Raw genomic sequence first — 26,246 nt, 5'->3', positions numbered from 1 at the left:
TACTAGGTTTCAGATTCAAAGCCTGGTACACACCCTCATTCGCAGTCTCACGCTGTTGAAGCAAATGGCACACGGTGAATAAAACATGAGCTTACAGGAGAACTGTTGATTCATGTTCCTGAAGGAGAACCGACTTGAAAATGAGCAAAACTGAACCCTTAAAACTGTCAGGGAAAGTGATGGAGTGTGTTCTGTAAACTGAAAAACTAAAAAAGTCATGATGCGTTGACCTTATTGCGCTCGAACTTGCGACTTCAGTTTCCACAATAATATTGCGTTTGCATCAGAACGTCACACTCATGAATGACAGATTTTGTCACACGTTTTTTATCCATATGTTTGTGTCTCCTGAACAACACTGTCTGGGTTTCGAAAGGAACACTGCTACGGGAACAAACAGCCAACATTAAAAAGACCAAACATTTACATCACACTTCGGCCGTTTTTCAGCCATTGACTGCATGTGTGCATCCACAACCCTCCTACTGTGGTAAACGTAGTGTCATGTAAATGACTGACATTTCAGGGCCTCTAACTTCCAACCCCAGCAACTCCTGACTTCTTCCAGTTGACCCCGACGTCAGGACTGTTTAACTCACAGCTGTTTACAATGTAACCCTCTTTTCAGACCACCCAGACTTTACTGTGAAGACACCAGGATCTCACAGGAGCAGTAACAATCCAGGCTTCACTGGATCCTAAAATATGTTGAATCCTTTCCCATCTTTAGATCAAACACTGTACTGTTGATTAACAATCTGTGCAGGAGCACGTTTCGTTTCATGAAGTTTGGTTTGGATTTAATGTCACAATTTTGAATAATTTAATAGGTGCCGTTTTAGTAGCAGTGTGTAACCACATGACCAATTCGACCATGTTAGATTAGTAGATGATGTATTACATAAGTCATATAAGCTATATCATGACCTGCTGGTGTTCAAAACATCACAATTATTGACTAAAAATAAACAATTTAAAAAGTATCTATTTATATGCGTCTGCTTAGAAGTGATAGTCTGACGAAGTGTGAAACAGTGGCTCTCTAATGGTATGAGCTCACGTGAGGGCACTATATATATATATATATATATATATATATATATATATATATATAAAAGCTCACATGCTCCTCTCCTCTTCAGTTTGAACATATTTTTGTTGTTTGACACTCTCAATGCTCTTGATGTAAGACTGTATTTCAAAGGCAACATTTTCAAATAAAGTTTTGATGTTTAATTAAGTATAATCTATGTAAAATTTTGGGGAAACTTGGCCCTCTGGAAACATTTTCCAAGCTTGTTTACAAGCTTTATTTATTTATTCATTTAAACAGAGGACCTCAAGACAAGCTGCCACTTCTCCCCCAAATCTACACGGTTATTTGTGTTATTTGAAAGTACATATTTAGACTTCTTGAAATGATACAAAAAAGCTGTAGCAGTATTCACAGTGGAAAACACATTTTATCAGAAAACGTGGCAGGGATTCACTTGGATTTGTAGGATTCACTTGGACTTCCTGTCTTGTAAATTGAGGCTAAGATGCGAGTCGCTGCTGCATTGTTAGTGTTAATTTGTACAGTTTGTTTCTGTATCGGAAAAAAAGACTAGCACAGAGGAAATGGAGAAATCTGCCCAAATGGCACGGCATCAGAGCAGGTAGATTTGAGTCTGTGTGATCGCTGTCAGAGAAGATTTGTCTCACTCGAGCTGTTTACAACTGGAAACACACTCACTCAAAGAAGCACAACACAGTACAAGTCTTACTTCTCTCTGAGGTTTCTCTCAGTCCTCGCTCCTTTCCTGCCATTCATTTCTGTCACAATCATTGCTGTGGGCTCTGAACATTCACCAGAGCGCCTCTTACTCACGGATGCTGTTTTATTAGCAGTGTGTAACCACATGACCAAGTCAACCATGCAAGGTAGTCTTGCACGCACATCCCCTTGTAAGGTACACGGAACTCATATAAGCAATATTATGATCAATTGAAATTATTGATTAGAAAAAACATTTAAAAAATAATCAATTAAAACAAAAAGAATAATACTTTTAAAATGGCTTTTTCACACTATGATTCTGTTTCAGTTAAGATATGCTTTCGCTCTTAACACAAAATTGACTTACATTAATATTTAGCCCAAACCATCTACAACAACATTTGGATTGACAATTTCTAACTGAGTTGGTTTGTGGTTTCGATTTTCCTTCATCGAAATGTTCACATGTTCAAAACTAAAATTTCTTCATGTGTGGATTACATATTTGAAATTCAAATATGCACAACCAAAATACAAATCATTACGTGTTTGACAAGCTGAAAATATCTTGGGTCACCTGACGCTTGTCATGTAGGTCACTTTGCTCTCCACCTGCAACACATATTCGTGTTGTTCAAATCTCAGGGGACTCCCAGCTTCTCACAACAGCCAGTGCTGCTTGTGTTAGCGCCCTCTCAGAACTCTAATTGAGACATGAGCGGTGAGATAACTGTCCTGTTTGCGATCCCTGCTACCTGTGATAGTGGAGCCAGAAGCCGCCGATTACAGATGTGTGAGTGTGTGTGTCGGGGCCAGTGACCTGAATTATACAGCTCTGTTTGTCCGTTTGAGTCGGTCAGTCTGCTTATCTTCACGCTGTCTTCTGTGTCTTTCATCTGTCCGTTAGTGTCTCTGCCTGCAGGCATCCATCTTGTATTGTTCTGGACAAATAAAGAGATTGGGTCACACAAAAAAAAAGAGGCCTTCACATCCACATACACGCATTAAGTCGTGCTCTCATACACACCAACCAATAATTCTCAGTATGAAAGGTTCATTGTGGCTTTGCAGATACAAATCCTGGATGCACTCGACAGCTACAACACACACCGTTGCAAGTTTCTCATCAGACAAAACGCCCTTTTGTCTTACGCTGACCTGTCTAAGGACCAACACACACAGAGACACGGAGACCAGTCGCATCAATGAAGGTGGAGGATTAAGCTCATTTACAAATGTATGGCTTTGTAGCGGAGCCATTAGCAGAACTAGTGCGAGCGAACCCAATGAATAATTCAGCGCCACCAAAAGGGTTAAAACGGGCGGAAAACGCGCTTGTTAAGATCGCAAATAGGCACGTAAAAATCCCCAAAAGATAAAAGGAAAAACACAAAACAATGGCGTTGAGAAATAAAAAAGAAGGAAAAATCTATCCACCAGTCAACGATTCATTTCTGATGTGTGTCTTTAACATGCTAAAAGCTTCTAAAATACAAAAATACTGGATTTAAAAAGTGAAAACAATGTGTTGTCGGCAAAAACATAATGAATTATTCAAGATGTCCTGAAGACTGCTTTTGGAATATTTAAAAATGCTATAAAATGGGGGCGAAAAAATAACCGACTCTGTGATAGCATAGAATAAAACACATTAAAGAGACGAGTAATGAATATTTTAAAATAGTTGTGGATACTTTATTTTGAGGTTGTAATAAATCAAACGGGGATGAATTATAGAATAAGCAGGGAAAGTACTGCAGTGGCTACAACTCGTTTGTCGCACTAGACTCGGCTTTAAAGTGTTTAAAGTTTTGTTATTTTATTTATTACTTTAAGATGTTTTGGAGACTACCATGTTATTCCGAGTTGTCATTCCATTATGGTGTGAAGTAATGACGCATAGATGACGTGTCATGAAACAGTACTGCAGTGTTGATAATTGTTAGAGACCACTAGATGGAGCTCTTGGTTTAGAAATGATGTGAGGTTTCACTGAATTATTTGTTTAAGTCCAAACATTTTACATTTACTGGTGGCCTCGGAAAATCAGGACTCTGTTTCATGAAACCTCATCACAGTGTGACGTGTATTGTTAACCTGTTTCAGTATCGTTTCTGATGATTCATGTGTGTCAACTAATTCATTTTGCGATTAGTAATTTCTTCTTGTTGTGATTTCTTCCGGTGTAATGATTTGTTTCAAAGTTTCAAAGCTATTTAAATAGAGAGCCATGTTTCGGCCGCGGAAAGTCACAATACTGTTTCATGAAACGTGAAACGCATCATGCTTTTGTCTGAAAAATTGTTGTTGTGTTCCAAATCAGAGGCCAGTCTTCAGTGTTTCATCTCTCCAAGGTTTTCAAACCTTCGATCTGTGTTTCTGACTCCACCCAGGCGCACATAAGTGAGTGTGGCAGCTCCGCTTGGCGAGTCTTTGTGCTTCAATGCTCTTAGACCAACACACCCCAACCCAACACCCCCCTTTCACATCCACCCATTCAGAACTTTTTCATGCCAGATGTTCCCTTCACAACCTTCTTCATTTCCTTCCTTTCATCCGCATTTTCCCGGAATCATACCCATCGTATCTATATCACCCTTTCGTTTCTTGCATTATGCTCATTTTCTGTTTCTCTTTGATGCCACCCTTGCTCCTCTTTTCTACTCACTCGCTCGCTATTTCTGTTTGCACATCATCCTCTCTCCTTTTTATTTAGCTCCCGCCAGCCTACAGTCCATTCAAAAAAAAAGACAGAGTCAGGATATTTTCCTGGCAACTTCATTCATTCTCAATTATTCTCCATACGACGGCTGCACCAGCGATTTCCTGCTTTTCCTACCACTATTCAGCCTTTTAACAGTCTAACTTCCTTCTTATTTTGTATCCAAATAATTGCCTGAATGCTTCTTTATAGTGCATCTGCATTTAAATTCCATCTCATTTCCTCTCCTCTTGCATCATTTCTGCTTGTAAAATCCCCCCACCCATGCTGTCACTCTTCCTCTGAGATTTATCGATTGTCAGGCTGCACATTTTTCTCCCTCTTCCTCGGCTGTCAGGAGAAGATGAGATCTTCTGATGTCCCCAACAACGATAAGCAAATTCTAAAAAATTCATAGCGCACTCACAAATATGTAAATGCAAAAAGCTGGAGGACAGCGAGAGATGATGAGGAGCGCTCGGCGGGAGGAAATAAGGGGGAATCATTTGCACACCTTTTCATTTTTGAACATCTCCTGGGATTGCCGGCTGCGCCAGGCTCTTTATTATTCCACAGTTATTTATCTTCGGGTTTTCTTCTCTTAACCAATTTCTCTCTTTAAATATCATCTAGAGACAGATATCGTCCTTCAACTGACCTTCAGCATTTTTCTGAGGATAAACCACTTCACGATAACTTTTTTTTTAAACCACCATGCTGCCTCGTCTTTGAGATTAGATCAACAAATGCACTGTATGTAAGGCTGAATTCGCTGTCAAGGATGCAAAACTGCACAGCGTCAAAATGTTACGCAATGGGTTGCTGAACTCATCACAACAACTAGGTACTAAAAAGGACCAGTGTATTATTTTTCTCATCACGCTTAGTTATATTTTTCATAGAAATCATGGTGCGATCAAGGAGAGCTACCAGGCCTTCGGAATATATACATACAGGGGTTGGACAAAATAATGGAAGCACCTTAACGCTTTTTTAGCTTTTAGGTGTTTCCATTATTTTGTCCAAACCCCTGGTTATACACATACTATCCCAGCAGTTATTGGGCGGCAGGCTTGAATAACCCTGGACAGGTTGTCAGTCCATCGCAGGGCACACACATCATTCACACACACACACACACACACATACAAGCAACTTTAGAGTATCCAACTAACCTACAGAGCATGTTTTTGGGACCGTGGGAGTAAACTGGAGAACCTGGAGAAAACCGCAAACGGGGAGAGCATGCTATCCACTAGGCCGCCATGTGGCTGCCTTTGGAGTTATGATCCCTTTTTCAGTGACATAACTACTCCTGTCACTGCACTGCCTACTCGCCCGATATGGTCTGGAAATTCTGGTGTTTTTTAAAGTTTGTGGATGATATTTTTTTTAAATTGTCATTAAAACAGTCTACATTTTGAGCTGGAAATTGTACAGTCATCATTATCATTGTATCAGTCATCATTTCAAGCTCCTCCTATACATTGCGTGATGCATCGCAAACATTTGTCCTTACAACACAGTGAAACCCCGCTCTATGTACTTGCATGTCTGTGGGATTACTTCCTGATTAGCAGCGTTTCATTCAATTTATTTATTTTTTTTCCTCAGCACCATTTCACATTTACAGGCCCTTTAGCAGCATAACCAAGACAGCACGGCTTGCTACATTCGCAAACGTTTGAGCAAGACCAACCCCCCAAAAATACTTATATTTTGCAGCGTTTGTGCCCTGCAGCCATTTTAATTTGAATTGAAATCCAATTTAATGAACCTCATGCTGATGCTTAGCACATGTGCTTTAAACCCATGTAAAAAATGGGTGATATTTTTGAGCAACAATCAACAACTATGGTTGCATGTCATGCACATAGGAACAGGGTGTCATCTAAAAGTTCAATCCTGAGCAGTTTTGAAAGATTTAAGTCTAATCTACACTTTTAGACAGGCGTCTGTGGATGATGTCGAGCCTCTCATTCTACCAAAGCAGATATTTCTTTCTTTCATTATTTTGCCCCCAAAATACAGAGCACAGTCGGTGTGCTAATCGGAACCTCAATATTCATATCAGCCTGCCTCCAGGCGCTTCTCCCGCCCTCATCTGCATCCTCATATTGATCCAGCTGTCCGTGACATGTCACATTGATTGGCAGCTACTAATTGGCTTAATACCACCCCCGAGATGTTGGGGGGCGACTGGTCACGCTCCAGCTGATCTGGATACAGCTGTCTCATTGTCCAGGAGCTGACCCGGGAGAGCTTGTCGGGTCGCCCCACAAGGAGGTGGAGAGTGAAAGGTTGAATCTATAATCCACTGTTCTGGTGGTTTGCATGATTTCTGGTGGATACTTCAGGGTGGTGACTGATTCCACTTCCAGGTTGTGGCCTGTGAGCAAGCATGAGGGCTTCAATTCTCCTCAGTTGTCTACTCCTTTCGTTGTGAGTTTATCACTTAGTTTTTTTAATCTTTCACACAATTATCTAATCTTTTGTAAATGTTTACTTTAAGCACAGATCTTAGAGGCCATGAGGCACCACCATAAACACAAACAATAGGCGATGTTCAAGGCATTGACCAACTCTTCAACCTCCAAAATCCTGCTACACAAAACTGCATGGATGCCATATCTTTAACTGACTCTTTTTCCACAGTGTTTTTGAAACCCTGGGGTGCACCGCTTACCCTTGAGTATTCACCCACCAACAACTATGCCTTTCTCCAAAGTGCCCTTGAGCGTGACACTAGCTTCCTTTGGGGTTCCTTGGCAAAGAGACCTAAAGAAGCAGCTCCAGATTAGCTTTGCTCTATCGAGGAGGCACGGAGCAGAACATGAAGGTCTCACCAAATGCTACTAAGCCGTTAAAGACCCCCTCCACCCTCAAGATGTCCCCCTCCCCTCTCCACCCACAGATCCTATTCAAGCAGTCACTGACACTGCGTTTATATTCACATTAGCCTGATGTGACCTCGCTGGCCAAACACACTCACGCCTCACAGGGGATTTGGTTGGTCACCACCATTTCACTTCATGCTATCGCTGACTGTGAAGGACCACAACACTATCCATGATAGTCACCGCCCACCAAAACATAAAAATTAAAACTTGCTTTGAGGCATGTCGATTAGAAACAAGATCACAGAGGAAGTCAATGTGATTCAATATTGAAAATGGCAAAGGTAATTTAGACATAACTGAAATGAAACTCTCAATCCATGCATGCTCCTTTAAACAGAAGGTTGAGGCTTTTCGTATGGTCAATAAAACACGCATCAATTCCAATATCTCAATCAGTTTTGCTATTGATTTGACCTCTGATCCTCATAAACTGAATGCAATACCGTCGACAATAAAACCTCAACAGGTTCCACTTCCATGCACTTGTATGCACTTTTGGGCCGACATCTTGGCTCTCAATAATATGAAGTAGAATCAGAGTAATGAGTAACATGATGGTGTTTTGGTCGCAGGAAGTTGGAATTGATCAGCAATGTTGCGCATCATTACACACCCTGTGCATGTGTAATGACCCTAATTACTTCCCTGAATCGCGCACTCCCACCCATCACCCACCGATAAACACTTGACTCAGTGGGAGAGCGAAGGACACAAGAGTCATTGTGCGTTGATGTCCTCCTCCTGCAAAATGATCCAGTCTGCACCCCCCCACACACACCCACCCCTTCTTTCTCCCCATCCTACCATGAACCAATGCACCGGATCCTTGTTGATAGCACCCCCATTCCTCCTAACCCCACAGGCTGGTTGAAGCCAACTCCCCTCCCTCCTATTTCAAGGTTGACACACAGAGGCCCTTGTTGTTCTGAGACGCAATGACATACCTCAGTGAGCGCTGCTGTTCCCGAACTCTCCCCAAAGAACCAACCAGTAAAGGTGACTATTCATGTTCCGAAGGTTTCTTTCTTCAGGCCAGTCACACCAACTGATGAAAAAAGTCTTTTTATGGATTTTGTGTATATACATAGTAGACAATTTATGCTAAAACATGTAGAATACAAGTATATTATCAATTGTCTTTATGTTAAATGTAAAATACTGCATGATGAAATTCCCAAACAAAACAGATGGTCTGACTTGACCACTTAATGTAAATAATTGTTACAGTTATGTCATTGTAAATTTCACTATAATGTCTCACATATTTGTTTGTTCTTCAGTATTCCAGTCTCCAGTCTTCAGAGGTTTGCCAAACTGCTAATCCCATCCTGCACACTGCAAGCACTGTCTTGTTTAAAGCAGGAGAAGCTTTTCTATAAACAGCACACAAAGCACACATGCTGCAAAGAGTTCAAGGACGAGCGAAGCCAGGCACCGTTGAAGAACTAGAAGCCAAACTTTAAATTCTTAACAAAGAAGGAATACTCAAAGATTGATTTGATAACAACTTGCCTATTAATTTGCCAATTAAACATCATAACTTTATCCAGGTATGAAGACCCAAAGAACATTAAAAATCATGTGTGATGTATTTTTTTAATATTTGAAGCAGAAAAAAACAACAAAGAGAAAATATTAACAAGAAAAAAAATCAACAGAAAATGTGGAAAATGAATTCATTAAAAATGGTTCAAAAGTATAAAAAAATAAGCAACTGAAGGGGGGGAATAATCATAATTTAGTAATGAAAGTCATCAAAGTAGATGAGAAAAAAATTAACCTTGAAAACAAACTAACTGAAACTATACGAATACATCAAGTGGCCGAGTCACTAACATCCACCTTTGCACACACAAGAGACACTACAGACTGCACTATTCAGACCATGTGTGCAGTGTTTGTGACACTTTGAGAGTCCAGCTCCGGGAGTTTTATGCCCGACACCTGCTGCTATTGGGCAGTGCTAGACTCATGGAACCGCATCTCAAAGTTGCACCGATGTCTTGAAGGCATCTACCTCCCTAATTTTAAATGAACCAGGTCCGAAAAATGTCCAATTTGGCTTCCAGAGTTCACACCAGCCTGAAACCTGCTGGTCCACAAAACAGCCAGTGGTTTCTCTCATTCCTTTTTGATTATTGCTGTGAGTCTTCCTCTCTTTCACAGCAGTCCACAACATGAAGCGCTGATTCTTCTTGTCTTGGCCTCTACCCTGTCAATGTCTGCTGAATTAAATGTAAAGTTCTCTTTCAATCGACTTATCACGTCCTCATATCTCTTACTTCACCACTCCAGACAACCAAGGACAAAAAGTGTTTTTTTTTCAGGAATGATGAAAGCCTATCAGGTGTCCGCACGAATCACAGAACATGGTGAAATACACAAGTCAGGCCTGTATGTGGTGGTAATGCTCTTGCAACAAACAAAGAAAACGGCAAGGCATTAACAACGGCTTTAAGAGGCTTCAGCCAGTAGACAGAAGATCAACTGCTCATACGTTGCAATGAAGAAGGTCATGAGGACGGATGAAGTAGAGCTGCAAGGCTTTCTGAGGCTTTTGAGCAGATCTGCCATGACACACTGCACACTCCTTCGATACGTTGAGAAACCGTTGTTGTGTTTCTCATTGGCTTCATTTGTGAGCGCTTCTCAACCTCCACAGCATGTTGGTGACATTGAAAATATTGACACACTAAAATATGCCACTTGGTGACATGATACAGTATCTGTGTTTTAAGTCCACTATATCAGCCTTTCTTTAATACATTTTGAGTTCATCGAAGTGCCAACCACAAGTAATTTAACTTCCCCCAAATAACAGACAACAAGTCCTTGTTGGAACGAGAGCGTGAGCAAGCCACGAATCTAATGGGACAAGGCTGTCACCTGTGGCATTGAAAGGGTAGAACAGACAAGAGCCATGTCATTTGTAAGCTGTATCATGCTACAGTGCAGAACAACGGGAAAAGAATAAACTTACTGCACCAATGTAACCTAAGCGCTAACAACTCACATGGAATGAGTGGATGCTGCTCTGACCACAATTTGTTTGTGGTGTTTTTCCCTTTAAAAAAAAGGCTCAAGCTAATCACAATACATCATGAAATATTGTATAGTCACTTTTGAATGGGGATATGTATGGTATCGCCAATACACAGCCCAGATCACAATGGTCGTATGCTGAAGGTTTTCCTGTATATTTCAAATGAACTCACTTGTTTGACAGACGGGGCGAAGAGGTCATGCTTTTAAAATTGGTTCTATGGGTGAAGACACCCTCAGGGAACTGGTTTTAAAACCATGTTTTGGTTCAACTGACTGATTTGTGAGGACAAAAGCCTATCTGACACAAACTGGTGCAGAAACAGCCAACTCCATGCAGATAGGGTTTTTCTGTTTTCATTTATAGGTGGCGCTCTGGCTTCAAAAATGAACTGTGGGGTCATTGAAATAGTTGTGACATCTGGTGGTCTCTGAAAATGAGGATACTCTTTCATGCATTCTCATCTCCTAGTCAACACCTTTGCTGAAATGTACGTCAAGCTGAAAATATTAACTTGCTTCTGTATCGAGAGCCGACACTATGGAAGAAAAATATCCAAAAAAATATCAGTTTCCTTCAACACAAGTGCTTTCACCTGTTCTCTACAGAGGTCCTGATGTTTTATTCACGGAAGACCCTCCAATCTCAATGAGAAGAAGAGCAGTTTGTCGGAATGAATGCGCCGCGTCACCAGGTTTCACTCTCCACATGAAAGGAGATAAATGAAAGAAAAGATCTGGCTTTGAGGAATGTGAACGAAAATAAGGTCTTCGTTGGCGAAGATTTGCTATTTATCCCTTTTTTTTCTTCTGGTATAGTATTCATCTCATGAATTTATTCACACCTGTTGGTCCTCAGCTGACTGAGGAGCAGCAGCAGAAGAGCACTTCAGTATTCAGACGTGTGTTTCTGAGACTCCATTTTAAGACCTTTAAGTTCTTATAAACACACCTTGGAGCGCTTGAAGAAGCAGGTAAATTGCTCTGTTGATAAACATGGCAGAAGTTAAAGAGGTTTGAAGAACACCAGAGAGTTGAGGTGTTGTTTTCTTCATACGAAATCATTCAGGTGGTGAAGACACACTTCAGTCAGGGTTTTTCACAACAAACCAGAATATATATATAACTAGTTATTATTAGTGAGGGCAGATGAGGTTTCATGAAACAGTGTGCTGATATTCAGAGGGCACCAGATGGCAGTGTCGGTTGTTAAACGTTTGGACTTGAACAAACTAAACCTTAAATCACTTCTGAACGATGAGCACCATGTAGTGGCATCAGATAATGAGGCCGGCAATAGTGTTTCATGATACTCCATCACTCGATATTAACACACAAATCAAATTAGAAAGACCTCATTTTTTAATCATTTAAACATTGACCTCCACCACATTAATGTGTCATAACTGGCCTTGCTTAGGGACCCACCATTAGCGATAGGCTAATGAAGCTTCATGAAACACCATCAGCATTTTTAGAACTCAGCAGAAGGCAGTCTTGGGTCAGCCAGTGCCATGAGGTGGGCACTGAAAATCAAACCATCCGGATCATAAATAACAAGCTGTCACTGAAGGTACGGGGTTCAACATAATGAAATATCTTCATAAGATAAAAACACGCTGCTTGTGCCTCACATACAACACAATATAACTCAATACTATACTTTACTACACTCATTCTTGCCAAGGAAAAGGTCCATTAAAGGTGGCTCTGTGACTCACCTTTGGGCCCAGACCCACCAATAAATGATAGCTAAATACATTCAGACTTTTGCTGAGATTCAAAACACAATTGCTGCAGGACTCCAACTTATTCCCTCAAAAACATTGCATAAATGCCTCACAAGGATTCAATTTTTGATGAGATTTTGTCATGATATTTCTGACCCATAATCACTTGACTTGGTTCCACAACTGTACTGGGTTAGAGTTGCACACTTGAAGCTCACTTGTGTTGTGTATACTTAGGAAGCTCAACTTCCGCTTGACTGCAATATTTGCTAGACTTTAATCTCCTAATGAGAAGTGCTTACACACCACATCCCGACAGGCTGCTTCGTACAAAACGTTGAACAGACTGAATCCACTTCACACGCAGCTGTTCCTCCACGAATCCCCTCACCAGCTCATCTCACCTGGAGCAAATGCTTCAGCAAACATCCCCAAGTCTTTGCTAAGCGCTGTCAAAGTCTGGCGCACATCTGGTTCTCGTCGGCATAACGTGCATGCCTTAACGCCAACGCGACCCTGAGTGACCTCGCGTATGACATGTGAAGAGGAGCTGTTTTTGTTCATCCGCTCATGTCTGGCTTCACATGACGACACACGTGCAAAGAATAGCATGAGAGGAAACTAGTCTGCGCAGAACTCTTGTGTGTCACATATGGAAATGTAGCACTTGCTGATGACTAACCAGACATTTGAGTTTAACCCCGCCACTCTGTCTAATGGACAACTAGATTGTTAATTGTCAAACTGGAATGAGTGCAGGCCGGGTAGGTTAGAGTGGGGAGTAGAAATTTTGCATCTGGTTTGCATGTCACTTTTTGCCTTCGTTCATCAATACAAATTCAACAGCCATCTGCTCACACACAAACACCTGAATCACCCTTTACAAAGCACTCAATTGATTTTAGTGACATTGACACTTGACAAAATGAACGGTATCCAACTGTTCCACCTACTTTCATCTATATTTGTGAGAGCTGTGAAAAAAATCTCGGCTCAAACCAATGTCCACATGGACCACATGAGATTCAGCGTACCTCACCATCACGTCTGACATCTACAGGAGAACATGAACAGAGCATCTCTGTATTGTGGTGGCAACACTGTCATTGGTGAACCACAGCTATGCAAAGGACATGAAAATCCAGGCAAAACCTCAACCTTCTCCACCCACCTGCTGGAGCCTGCCCCACGACACGACATCAGTTCAGCTATGAAACTCAAAAACTGAACATCATAACAGTGAAGATATTAACTTTATATATATATAGAAAAAAAAAACATTTTCGTACAGATTTAAAAAACACATGGTGATACAAAAATATTTATGTTTTAGACACATTTATTTTCGGTCAAGCCCAAACATTTTAAGCCATTTTCTTGAAGTCTCATAAGCAGAGAGATGGCTCACAATTTTGCGTGAACAACAGCAAAGGTGCAAATGACGAATTCCCTGTTATGCTTCTAAATTAAATGTCATGGCAACAGCATAAACACTGTCTACTGTAAGTCTTGCACTGAAATGTGTGGCAATAACTAGTGGTTTTCTAGTTTTAGGTTAAAATAAGACTTAAATAGACTAAAATATACCATGACTTATTACTACAACAAAATCAATATATATATAATCACTATTATTGTGTAATTATTGGACTAGTGTAGAGCACACAAGCAGCTCTAACATTTATGTCACACTTTTTTTTTTTTCCAAATTCATTTTTAGAAGCTCCTTCAGACTTTGAACAGTATTTCGCTCCAGGCCAGTCTGGATAAAACCACATACCTCTCTGTTCAAAACCCAGAGCCTTCACAAGGAAACCTACATCTGAACCATGCCGAGCCATTAAAATTCTTGATGAAGCATGAAAACAAGCGGACTGCGAAAGCACCGTGAGGACAGGCCCGAATTGTGGATAGCTGAGAAAGCACAGTGAAGAAATAAAGAAAACACAGTCGAACAAACAGAGGACTAGAGCAGGAGGTGAAGAGGAGAGGGGTTATTATGGTAAAGAGGTCGAGCGTGCACTAATGCTCTGTCTGCCAGAAAAGAAAACAGGCTTTTGTGAGTGAATTATGTCTCTATCAGTCCCATGTGCACTGTGTTCTGCCATTACGTGTGTCGGTTCGAGTAAGCCGTCATCTGCCGCTGCTGCAGCATGCCAGGACGCCCAGCACTTTATTTTAAATCACAGCATGCTACAGTCCAGAGGCCCATCGGCTTCGTCTTGGTGGTCAGCCAGAAATCAGTCATTTCAATCTGGTTACGATCCACACTTGGTAAAGAGAAGTAGGTGCATCACCACACTCATATTCATTTTCAAACTTGTGTTTGACACAAAAATGGCTAATATTGTGATGTTTTTGGGGTTTTTTTGGTCACTTTTTACTGGTATAATGCATTTTTATATTATTAGGAACATTTTAAATAACTACTTATTTATTGTATATTTGAATAGTCATTCTATATTTTGCATTTTATTTATGTATTTATTATTTTTTACAAAATGTTTTTTTTTCAACATAAAATTTATTTATTTTTGTTTTTGAATGAAAAATCCAATTCAAAACATATTGTACCCAAAAGTCAGTGTTAAATGATAATAATAGTAGTGATGATAATAAAATGAAATATATTTCGTTTTGTTTTTTGTTATTGTTGACAGGTCCAAAAGTCTGATTCACTTATATCCAGTGTTGTAGAATATATGTCAAGCTAACAGCTGACAATATTTTATTATTCATGTAGTCCACAAACTCATCATTACACATCAGTCCTCTCGGGCACCCTGCACTAGTGCATTGCCATAGCATAACATAACATAAATCCCTCCATTATTCATCTCCAGCGACTCCTGGGCAGGTCAGAGTTACTGGCTCAACCCCAGCTGATATGATGTGAGAGGCGGAGGACATGAGCTCCATCGACAATCTACATAAGATGGTGCTGCGATGGTCTTCAGCTGTGGAAGCGAAGAGGAAGCGGAGGAAAATAATTAGAAGGAAAAGATGGAGGGAAGGCTGGAGGGGAGGTAGAGCAGGAGCGGGAAGACAGCAGAGGAGTTAAGTCACAGAGTGATCAAAGCTCCATGTTGACATCACGAGCAGGTCGGTGCCAGTGGACTGCAAACGCCAAGAAACACACTCAGAGATGTAGGTTAAAGGAAGATGTGTTCCGCCGTGCTCCGACAGTTGGTGGGTTCAAACCTGCGCTTTAAACACAGGTAGATTGTGTGGGCCAATACAGCCTCCCACTCATGTCACACAACGATGCCTGGAAATGCTTTCCAGAGAAAGTCTGTCATTACCTCCTACTACGTGGCAGCAGGGAGCACAATCACCATGTAGAACCTGACACATTTTATCTAAATTTCTCAGTGAAGAAACGGAGGAAGAAGCTCAGTGTGGCACAGGAGTGTCATTTTTTCTTGAGTTCTGCCTGATTCCGGGAGTTCCTCAAGACTTCACCTGCATTTCAGGCAATTGTCAGCTGAGATCAGTTGTAATGTTTACTACATAAAGTGGAGCTGCAATGACAATTCCACATCGTCGACTATTAAATTAGTCCCCGAGGGATTCATGAGTCCCCTAGTTGTGGCGTCTTGGCTCTCTTCTCACTGAATGCATGGGCAATATGGCACAGGCACCATGGCAACCCAAAAGTGGCAACATTTCAAAATGGACACGTCACCGATTAAAGAACACTTGCAAAGCAAACCACACCACATTTTGAGCAACTGATTTCACATATAGCATGCTCTGTCAAATTGCCAACATAATGTATAGAACATTAAGAGGCCCACTCTCAAGTGCGCATGGTCAGTGGCATGAAACACTGTTTCAAGAGTGAAACATCATGGTGCATCACCCCATGCCTAAACTTGCTTTTTTTTTAACATGCCACATCAAGAAATGACACAGGAGGGATACATGACTCTGTTTGAAAGTCTGCAGCATCAACAGCCAGAGTGCTTTTAGCTTTCTCTGAGACCCGACCAGAAGGCTACTGGTTTGTTTTTCATGATGACAGCTGCAGCCCGGTTCAACCCAGCTCTCCCTATGCAGGGACACAGACATGAGCCATTCACGCTCAAAGAGCCTTTCCAGCCATCAGTCCTGGAGTTTGATGTCAGATTCTTGGGATTAATTCTGTCCTTGAAGTGCAGACATGATTCCGCCATACACTTAACACCAATGAAACAGAGAATGTTTGTTGACTACAACAAGAATAACAATGACCACATTAAACGTTGCACTAAACGCTTCCCAGATTTATTAGGTTAAGTATATCCAGATTTTGAGGGGGACACATTTGCCCTAAACTCACATGGTTGACATAAGCCGGCTGTAGCACCAGAAGAACTGGCCCCTGGTCAGTTCAAAACATGAAGGTGACCTCTGTCTGGTGTGGTCACTTGACACGTCCCCTCCCCCTCTTCTTCTCCTCCCTCTAACAAGAAAGTGTGAAATTAAACAGAATGACAGGGACGACAGAAATAGCTACATAATAACATGTAGCTGGAGGGAAAAAGACCCGACAAAATGATGTGTGCTCAGCTCAGAAGTCTATTTTTAGAAGCCCCCTCTCACTGTGTCCAACTTTTTATGACTCAAATATTGACAACGTTGTGCTCAGTGAATGCAGCCGAAACTCAACATTTAACACAATTTTGGCTGTGGTTTTCTCACTCAAGTCACCTTAGCTAAAGCTCACACACACACACACACAGGGCTCACCTCCGCCACTGTGTTCCATCAGCGGAATCAGGTGCGAACAATTACCATAAGCCTGTTAATTATGGTAATGGGCAACACTCTGAAGACAAAAACACACATTCTGCTTATCGTGCAAGCATATGAATCAGCAAAAAAGCATTGGCCAGTAGAAATAATTTCACCAGTTTGATTGATAAATGACTTCTTCCATAACAGGTGAAAAGCTCAGTTGGCCCCAGGATGAGAGGGAGTGTCAATGTCAGATGGAAATCCCCCGAACTCACACTGTTGACTATGATTCTCAAGCTTCTGCACTCCACTTTGTTGAAAAACCAAAAGCCTTTCTGTTGATTTATTCTCGACATCCTAATCTGGAATGACGTCATCTTTGTCTTCATCACAGCTTTGTTCTCCCACACCCATTGAAGAAGTGTGTTTACAGATCCATTAAGGAATCTCATAGATTCATTCTGCTGCTGAAAGTGATTCTTTTTGTCGGCTGCTACACATCCACACCTTCTCTCCAGCACCTCCCTCTATCTGTAGCAATCAATTCTCATTTTAATCCGATCAATGTCGCTGTCAACAGCCTATTCTAATCATCAATAGTGGGATCAATAGAACGGGCCGTTAGAGCGGAATTAGCATCGACCCAAGCGTCGGCAGTCATCACGATTACACGCCGGCGACGCCACTTGGCAATAAACTCAAAAAAGGTCAGTGCGTTGTTTCTTCCTGAACAACTGAGGAATGTTTGTTGATGCAACGTTTCACATCTCAGTTAGCGGCGGCTAGTATCGGTGGTGACGTTTAATTCTCAGCCCACTCTGCTGCTGTTTGCAGCTCCAGCATTTCAAATCTCACAATCTCCAGGTATAATTTCCAGATTATTTATCAGAATCCTAGCACCTTCCATGGCCATCTGGGGGGCCTCAGGAATGGTGCTAGTTCTCCGTTGTAATATGCAGTGCTTCAACTACAGGAGACTCCTGTAGAACAGGACACTCCTCAGTCTCCCCAGTAAGGTCTCCTCAAGGGTACTACAGAGGAGGATCCATCCAGCAGTCGACCTGATATTAAAGAGGAGCAGAGTGGTTTTCCTCCTGGTCATAGAAAAGAAGAGAAGTGCAGGGTATCTTGTGGGAGGTTCCCTCAGGGTACAGAGAAACAAGTCCATTACTATGGACTATTTCGTCCCTGTGGATTGGACTGTCTAGTGACCGTTCTTTGCACCGGTTCTATGTGAACCATCAGCTTGTAGTGGAGCAGCAGTGGCCAAGAAGAGGATCAGTTCCTCCAAATCCATGAACATGATTTTAAGGGGGGGAAAGGATGGAATATCAAGGGAGGAGTTCAAGCTTTTATGGGTCAGGTTAACTACTGAGGACTATGTGCTGGTCTGCTGCCGTGCTTTCAGCTCACCCATCAATCTGCGATCAATGATCAATGGTCACTGATTTTGTAATATGCATCACATAATACAACACAATGGCGGAACCTCTCCTTAGACAGTCATCTTGGAGAGACTCAAAGTAGAAGTGAGAGACATCAGATGGGATCTCTTATGCAGGATGCCTCCTTGATGGCCTCCTGGGGAGATGCTCTAGGCATGTCTAACTGAGATCAAGCCCTGTGGCTGACCCCTGGCGAGGACGCTCACAGTGGGACTGTGGATGACTTCATGTTCCCCCACAAGGAGGTTTGTTGAGAGTTGGAGCCTCTTCTCCTCAACAGACAGCCCTGCAACCCTAACCTAGATAGGCAAAGGAAAGTGGCTAGATTAAAAAGTCTGCACTTAAATTGTACCCAAGTTTTTATGAGAACGGGTTTGACAGTACCATGACTTCTGGAAACATAGTATTTAATACGGTACTAATTTGCAACTTTTCTTTGTAACGCACTCGGGTCTTTTTTGCTTCCTTTTTAAGCAGTGGAAAATGACAATAATATGCTTCTCCTAGACTTAATGAGGAACTGGATGTGGTGCAAAAAATATCCTTGAAATTTCAAAATACTCGACTCCAAATGCACTACTTTCATTTAGTTTATTTCTGTGTTTTTCCAATAATTCTTTCCGTATACAGTGTCAAAATAAAGAAAGACTAATTGGATAGCTTTTCCTGGATTATTTGTGTTTCGTACAAATCACTGGTGACATAAATACTCAGTAGCCATATTTGTTTTCATTAACAAAGGATTCCTGAAATACTCAATATAAATACCAGACAGGAGTGAGCCTGGGAACCTCCTGACATCATGAATGCTTAGGAGCGCAGAAATAAATGACTGGAGCTAATTCGGACCATCAAAAACTCTTCCAGAAAAGTGCAGAGTGAAAAGCTGCCGTGTGCCAAAGTCAAACCACATGTGCGGATGCAACAACAACCAGAAGTAAATCCCAGTGAAATGAAAAGCAGGTCATGAACGGACAACAGCCAGCACCTGTGTGCAGCTCGCCAATAACCGTTTCCTTGCTACTGCTCGCAGACAAATCAGTCACTGTCTGGCCTCTCAGAGGGGCAGCTAACGGGATTAGAGGTCAGAAAACACTAATTACAGGCTCGCTGGTATAATCTAGTTGACAGCAGAGATTAAAGTTATAATCCCATCTACTGCAGCCACAGGAAATGACTTGATCGAACATCTACCTGGAGCTCCACTGTCATGCTGCGTTCGGGTGTTAGCTGCAAGGTCAGAGATTCACATTTTGGTTCTAGACAATTCATGTTAATCCTGAAAGTTATTGTCGCTTCTTCGAGTTATTTCACCAGTTGTGTATGAAGCATTTAACCTGCACTCAAACGTGTTGGTCACCAACTTTTTAGCAACTACACGCTGTGTGACCCGAAGGGCTACAGTCGGTTCAGTACACACTTCTGAAATCACAATGTATAATGGATGATAAACGCTATTCCTTTCAAATACTTGCTGAGTTTTCACAATAACTACCAATGGAGTAACAAAAAGAAATCACAAAATCAAACATAATAAGATGGTTATTATATGAAAACATAAATTACATTTTTTTTTTAATTATTTTTTAGCTACTCCCTTGGTCTCTGCGATATTGGTGACCCTTGATGCAGCACACATTTACATTACAGAAGAACTGACTGGAGATTTCTATAGATAAGAAAGGAAACAGCTGGAAGATTAGTAACTTCCGCATCTGTATCTTGTGATAGTTTGTAGACTTTGACAGTTAATTTCCACCAACGGTTGCAGTTGCGCTCTGTGCACCACTAATTTCACACACACTCTCATTTTAAAAGGATACCAGATGCGTTTTTTGTTTTCATCACCATCTGCAGCATTTTGTTATTCCATTCCTATGAGCGCCAGCACCACGACTCAACTTTAGAAACTCAACTGACCTGACGGTGAGTCTGGAAGTACCACAACAAAGTCAAGTAGAGACAAAATGGAGAAAGCAACTCTCTGTCCCAGGCGTCCCCCTTCTTCTCCCTCCCTCCTTCTCTGGGTGGTAATGTGAATCAGAAGGTAACAGAAGTCACTCACAGTGGACATGCTTATCCAGACAGACTAGACTTCAGCCAGCGAGTGTGTGTTCTGAGTGTGTGAAGATTGAAACCTGCATCCCTGGGGAGCCTAACCGGCTCTCCATCTCTCCGACTGACCCTCTCACAGGGAGATGGAAAAACACACAAAAAGGGGGTTGGAAAAGAGACAGCTGCGGCGTTGGCGTCAGTGAAGCCCGACAGCTCCCTCTATCGTCATCCAGCTCTCCACCCCCTCCCCTTTACGACCCTCCCTCCTTGTCGCAGGTTCCGACTGCGCCTGATCCCTCAATTTCCCTCACACGCATTTTCATAGAAACTTGTTTACAACGCCACAACTTCTGCAAACGAGCAGGTGCTGGCTAATTAAATTACAGTGTAATAAATGAATCCCTCCATCTCACCACCTCCCCAGTGGTCCCCACTGTTTGTACTCTTTCTTTAAAGTCAATCGAGTAATTATTTCCCCTTTGTTTCCACTACCTTCTGAACTCAAAGAACAAAATGAACTGCTCAAAACACAAAATCATTTGGAAGTCTTGGATAGAGAACCTTAGATACACACGTTTCTATATACAGGATCCTCCATATACACACCATATTATTATAACGGTGCAAGTAAACAATTGTTTAAGGGTCTGATTTTCTGAAGTAAAGACATTTGCCAAAAACATTAAGAACAAGACATCATCAACATATGGTGGAATCGAGGGACTTTATTGATCTAATGGTGGTGCAGAATTTATTTATTTTTTTATAGATGCAGTTTATTTTATACATTATTCTGAATCATTTTTGCTGAATTTATAAACTGACTATAACTCCAAGCACATTCCCATTAGGGATCAGGTATATTGTTTATTACTTAGTAATGACAGCTCAATTAACGTTACACATCCATCCATTATGATCACAACTTTTGGATCTCATCTGCACCTGTACTGAGTACTGATTTCTTTCTTCCTTTCCCCCCGACTACTACTCTGTTTCCCGAACGCTTGTCAGAGTTTGCTTCAAGGGACAACATCAGAGAGTAAATGATTATGAAGTAACTAAACACTAACATAATCATGACTGGTGAGTGCATTTCTGAATGTGTCCACATCAGCCGGTACTAGCTTACTTTGTCTTCAGCTGAAACTGTCGAACCAAAATGGGGACATGCAGAACAAAAGACCCCATTTTGGGGCTTTCACAAAACACGACATCTCACTTGCTCTGTGGAGTGGCTGATCCATCATGCTTCTTCATTTTACAATAGATTTTCCATTAGGCACTCTGGTTTCCTCCCACTATCCAAAGACATACAGAGGTAATTAGGTGTTTTTGTCAGTGGTCCCGCCGACTCCCCTGCCTCATCTCCCAAGTAGCCAGGTTAGATTCCAGACCCCGTCAAACCCTTCACCTTCCTTGTGCAGACTCAGAGGGAATATAGTTAAGTTCATTTTCATATTCATATTCGACTACTAATGTGGAATCCCCAAATCAATATTTTTCTTTGCTCTTTGTAGATCACAAGTCAGTTTATAGTCTTCAACTCAGTCCAGATAGCAGATGACCTGAAAAAAATCATTGAACTTGATGCAACACTTATCAAATAGCAGTTTGCACTGCATTGTTTCCCCAATTATCTTCAATGAAAAAACTGTACAGTGATCAGGTTATTTTTCTTCTTTGAATACCAGTGTTTTGGGCTTGTTTGTTGTCTGCCCTTTTGTTGTTGCATCACTTAATTAAACCTTCTTCTGGATTCATTTCACATGTTTACGATCAAATGAACTTGACATGAAACTGATGGTTGGTTTTCTGAGAAACAGAGCGTTGTGGCCCAGTTGTGTCTGAACAAAAGCAGCTAAATAAAACAACTCTCTCTGCTGTCTCCACTTAGCCATACGTCACCACCGTGCTTCTCAGCAGAAATTCTTGCAGGCCTTTTCACCGTTTTCAGGTGCCCACTTGATTTCTTGAACATGACTTTGGCGTGTAACTCGTCTTTACGTGTCATCTGGAGCCAAGTTTCTGTTTCCTTCACCCCAAGATACTGTGAACCTGACAGTTGTTATTAGAGCTCATTGATATGTATGCGGTTACGCGAACTATTGTGCCTCTCCTGGTACACTGATGGAAGTCACAACACCTTCATCATCGCCTCCCTCCTGTCCTGATAGGAGTCATGCTCTTATCTCCTCCTGTCCCCTTCTTTTCTCTCCGCTCTCCACTTGATCTCCTCTGCTGGCTGCACCCTCCCTCTTCACACCCTCTCCTCTTGATCCTTGATCACTACACTCCTCTACCCAAACGCAGATGTGACTAAAATACTGATGCAAGAATAACCAGAAGGGCACTCACAAGAAATCATACCATTTCCACACACGTCACTTTTTAACCAATACCATCACCTTACAAATGTTATCGCAACTAGGTCAGTCAGACAACAGGCGGCAGTAGCGTCACAGGGCTCCTAGCTTGTATTATGTGTTGGTGCACTAAAGGTGGTGAACACCCCATTGTGGATCTCAAAATAACTAAAGTGAGACCTTTGCGTCACATAAAAATACATACCTCTCGTAGATGGATTTCTCACTGGAATACACACTCCAAACCAAGAGCATAGTTACACAATAAAAAAAAGACATCCCGACCTTGTAGGTTCCGTAAATGTCAAGGATTACAACCTCACATAATCTCTCGCAGCTCTCCGAGCAGCATGACTTTTCACATGTCTATAAGTACAATCATCTTTATTTATGAACGCAAATCTCTTGTGTGGATATGTAACATCATTTAAGATGTCACTTTATTTGTGGTTATAATTTAGGAAGATGATGGTTGTGTTGCTTTTCTTAGCATTATTGGTCACTATCGTTTTGTGTTGAGTGTTTCAAGTGGCTTCATTAATGGGGAAGATGACGCAAGACTGATATATGGATTGAGAAAATGACTGACCAAAAATGAATATTTGAAGTGTGAGTGCATAGATTTTTTTTTCACAAGTTTTTCTCCATTATATTATTTCTATTTTTTTTTAAACAAGAAAATTAGAATCAAGCATCTAATGGTTGCACAGTTGCCATTGAGATGCATCACTGTTAAAGCAAAGGCATTTTAGATTGAGTTTAAACCACTCAGAAAGTGACTATGGGGAAATATTTTTTTTGGATTAACGCTTGTTGGGGTGTTGCCAAACTGCTCCCGGTGAAAAAGATGTCGTGAGACAAACCAGAATCTACCACCTCATATTTTTATTTTTCCATCCTCAACACTTCAGCCCAGAAAACCAACAGAGACCAAAAACAGCAATGAAACACAAGAGCAGCAAATGATTTTGTCAATGGCTCCCACAGGAGTGGAGAGTCGGGGGCGAGAAGAAGGAAAACAGGAGGTGGGATGGAATGAAGAGAAGGTAGAGGAAAAAGTGGGACAGGTGGGACGAAGGCGCAGGCTTTCCGAAACGCAACACTGTGGGAGAGTGAATGCAAGTGAGGGGGGAGATTATTGCCCGTTTGAGAGCAGCAATCTTGAGCTGTACCATGAATACCAAAGACCTCAACACCCCCTCCTCTCCTCTGTTTCTTCATCACCACCCTCTCTGCGGAATTGCAGCTGCCCAAATTATACCCTGAGATCTCACTTACTCGACTCACTTCTTCATCCACCCCGTCATTATTTCTACAAGAGACTGGACCAGTGAAAAGCACAGTCCGTGCTACATTTGAAAAAAAAAAAAGCCTCAACGGCAGCCCAGCAGGGACGAGGGACGGACCAATAAGTGGGTGCAGATTGAGCCCTAAACGCACCAGCGCACAAAGAGAGACTTCACAGACTGCACCATTTAAATTAATCAAATGCACATGAAGCACAATAAAGACACAGTAATTACTTAATTAAAGTGCCGACTGAACATCATATTTTTAAGTTATTAGTGATTTCTGATGTGCTGTAAATTATTTTAAACCTTATTACTCATTTAAATTCCCAAAAAAGACAAACGTGAATCACTTTGTAAAGATGTTGACAAGCAACATTCCATTTGAAAGATCCACCTATGGTGTTTCAAAGTGACCGTCATTTTTTACACTAAAATAAACATTGTGCAACAACTAAAACATTTCGCTATAGGTTAAGAGCAAAAGCTTGCAATGGTAGTTCTTGTGAGCTTCCGAAGCACCCAGAAGGGTTTCATATTGAAGGCATCTTAACACCTTAAAAAATGGACATAATACACCTGATTATTAGAATATCGAGACGAGGGTTGATGGCTGCCTTTGAAACACTTCAATGTTAGCGTCTCATGGGTCTCAACGCTGAGCCATGAATGCATCTTACAGTCTATTATCCGATGTGGATCCAATTTAGAGGCAATAGATGCAACTACATCGGCAGTGTGCGCCTGGATAAAGGCGAAAAGTTGCGTTTGTAAAAGCAGACGGGTTCACAATGAATCCCTAACGCGCCCTAAAGACACTCTGCATCCTTAGTCCGTAAATTTACATGAAAAACGAACGTAAGGACACCAAATGGGATTATTTTAGCTGTTCCAGAACAGAAAAGGGAAAGTTGCGTTTCAGAGACGAATGCGAGCGCAGCGCTGCAAGTTTTCAGCCTCTTCGGCTCATGGCCGTGTGCATTCTGACGACAATACGCGACGAATCGATTCAACCTGCTGTATTTACGAGCACCCAAACAGGCACGGTAAGATGTTCCCAGCATTTACAAGTAAATGCACGTCGCCAACATGAAGTAAATAAAGCCTGCGCGGCGTAAACGCACAACGAATCCATCCGTAACTCAGCGGTTACGCACCGACTCAAAGTCTTCAGCGGTTCAACGCACTGTCTGGAAAACTAATGTTGCCGTAGGTGACTGATTCACAAGTCCCACGATAAAGGATGGAATTGGAACTAAACAGTGAGCTGTTAAGAGTCAGACCACAATCCCCTCCGTACCCCACGAACCGAACAATGTCTCAGCATCAGCTGCAAAACGCACCCGTGTGGATGCGTTCAAACGTCACTTAGAGAAAAATGAAACATAAAAAAAAACGCCAACTATAAGTGAAGACAAGTCTTACCGTTTCTCTTTCTGGAAAGAGCGCAGTCCGACTCAGAGAAAGCAAAATCCCCTCTGAAGAGCGTCTGTCCAACACATCCACAGATCAAATCCCCAGTTTATTTTTCAGTTCGACTCAAGATACAAACAACAGACGCAAAGTAGAACCACTGTCAGGATCCGAAAATGTTCTTTCTCCTTCAATTTGGCCGAGCGCCAGAGACGCTGAAAAAAATGTGAAAACCAAGTGGAGAGGTGTAAGAGAGGAGAGAGACAGAGGAGATCATCAGAGCATCCTTCTCTCCTCCGGGTATCACAATCCGCTCTGCGCGCTGATTATCCGTCCGTCCTCCCTCCGAGAGACTTAGGAGCGATGTGAAGGAGAGAGAGACAGGACGTGCAGAGAGAGGGAGAGGGGGGGCTGGTGGAGGGGAGGGAGGCGTGAGGAATGGTTGCTACCGATGGAGGGCGTTGGAAACTACCGCAGCTCTCCCATCACATCCTCTGGTGCTTCATGACGACACGCGTGTGGAAGTTTCTCAAAGTTTGACCCCAGGATTGTCTTTTTATTTTTTAAATCCAAGGACTTAAAAAGACATGCAAGTCAGATCTGAGGGGTGATTGTCGACTGCTTCGGCAGAGTAAATATGGTAGCGCTCAGCTGACTGCTGCATTCGAGACCCAGCAGCAGCGGAGGGGGGATGAGGAGAGGTGGTGGTGGGAGGGAGCGCATGCAACAGTTGCTCCTCTCCCATTGGCAGTTCTGGTTTAGAATTTCACCAGCTGCCAATCAGATGCCAGGTCAAGGTACCAGGGAGGAGCTGCCGCGCAGACTGC

General features: G+C 41.9%; 1 protein-coding gene across 4 annotated transcripts in view; it reads right to left on the bottom strand.

Annotated features, from left to right (window-relative positions):
• The window catches only part of cdh11 (cadherin 11, type 2, OB-cadherin (osteoblast)), a 104,770-nt gene that overhangs the window by 71,164 nt on the left and 7,360 nt on the right, over nucleotides 1-26,246 (bottom strand). The window contains exons 1-2 of one of the 4 annotated variants that reach the window (XM_053874304.1): nucleotides 25,432-25,802; nucleotides 2,580-2,700 (exon numbers count right to left, since the gene is read on the bottom strand). The exons of 1 other annotated variant lie outside the window; for it this stretch is intronic. The gene's annotated coding sequence lies outside the window, so the exon portion shown is untranslated. Of the gene's footprint in view, nucleotides 1-2,579; nucleotides 2,701-25,431; nucleotides 25,803-26,246 lie in introns of those variants that run through there. 2 more of the 4 variants (XM_053874305.1, XM_053874306.1) reach the window with 2 other exon arrangements.

Source organism: Synchiropus splendidus, chromosome 9, assembly GCF_027744825.2.
Source record: "Synchiropus splendidus isolate RoL2022-P1 chromosome 9, RoL_Sspl_1.0, whole genome shotgun sequence".
NCBI lineage: Eukaryota > Metazoa > Chordata > Actinopteri > Syngnathiformes > Callionymidae > Synchiropus > Synchiropus splendidus.
Note: the sequence above shows the minus strand (reverse complement) of the source record. Positions and strands in the feature narration are given on the sequence as shown.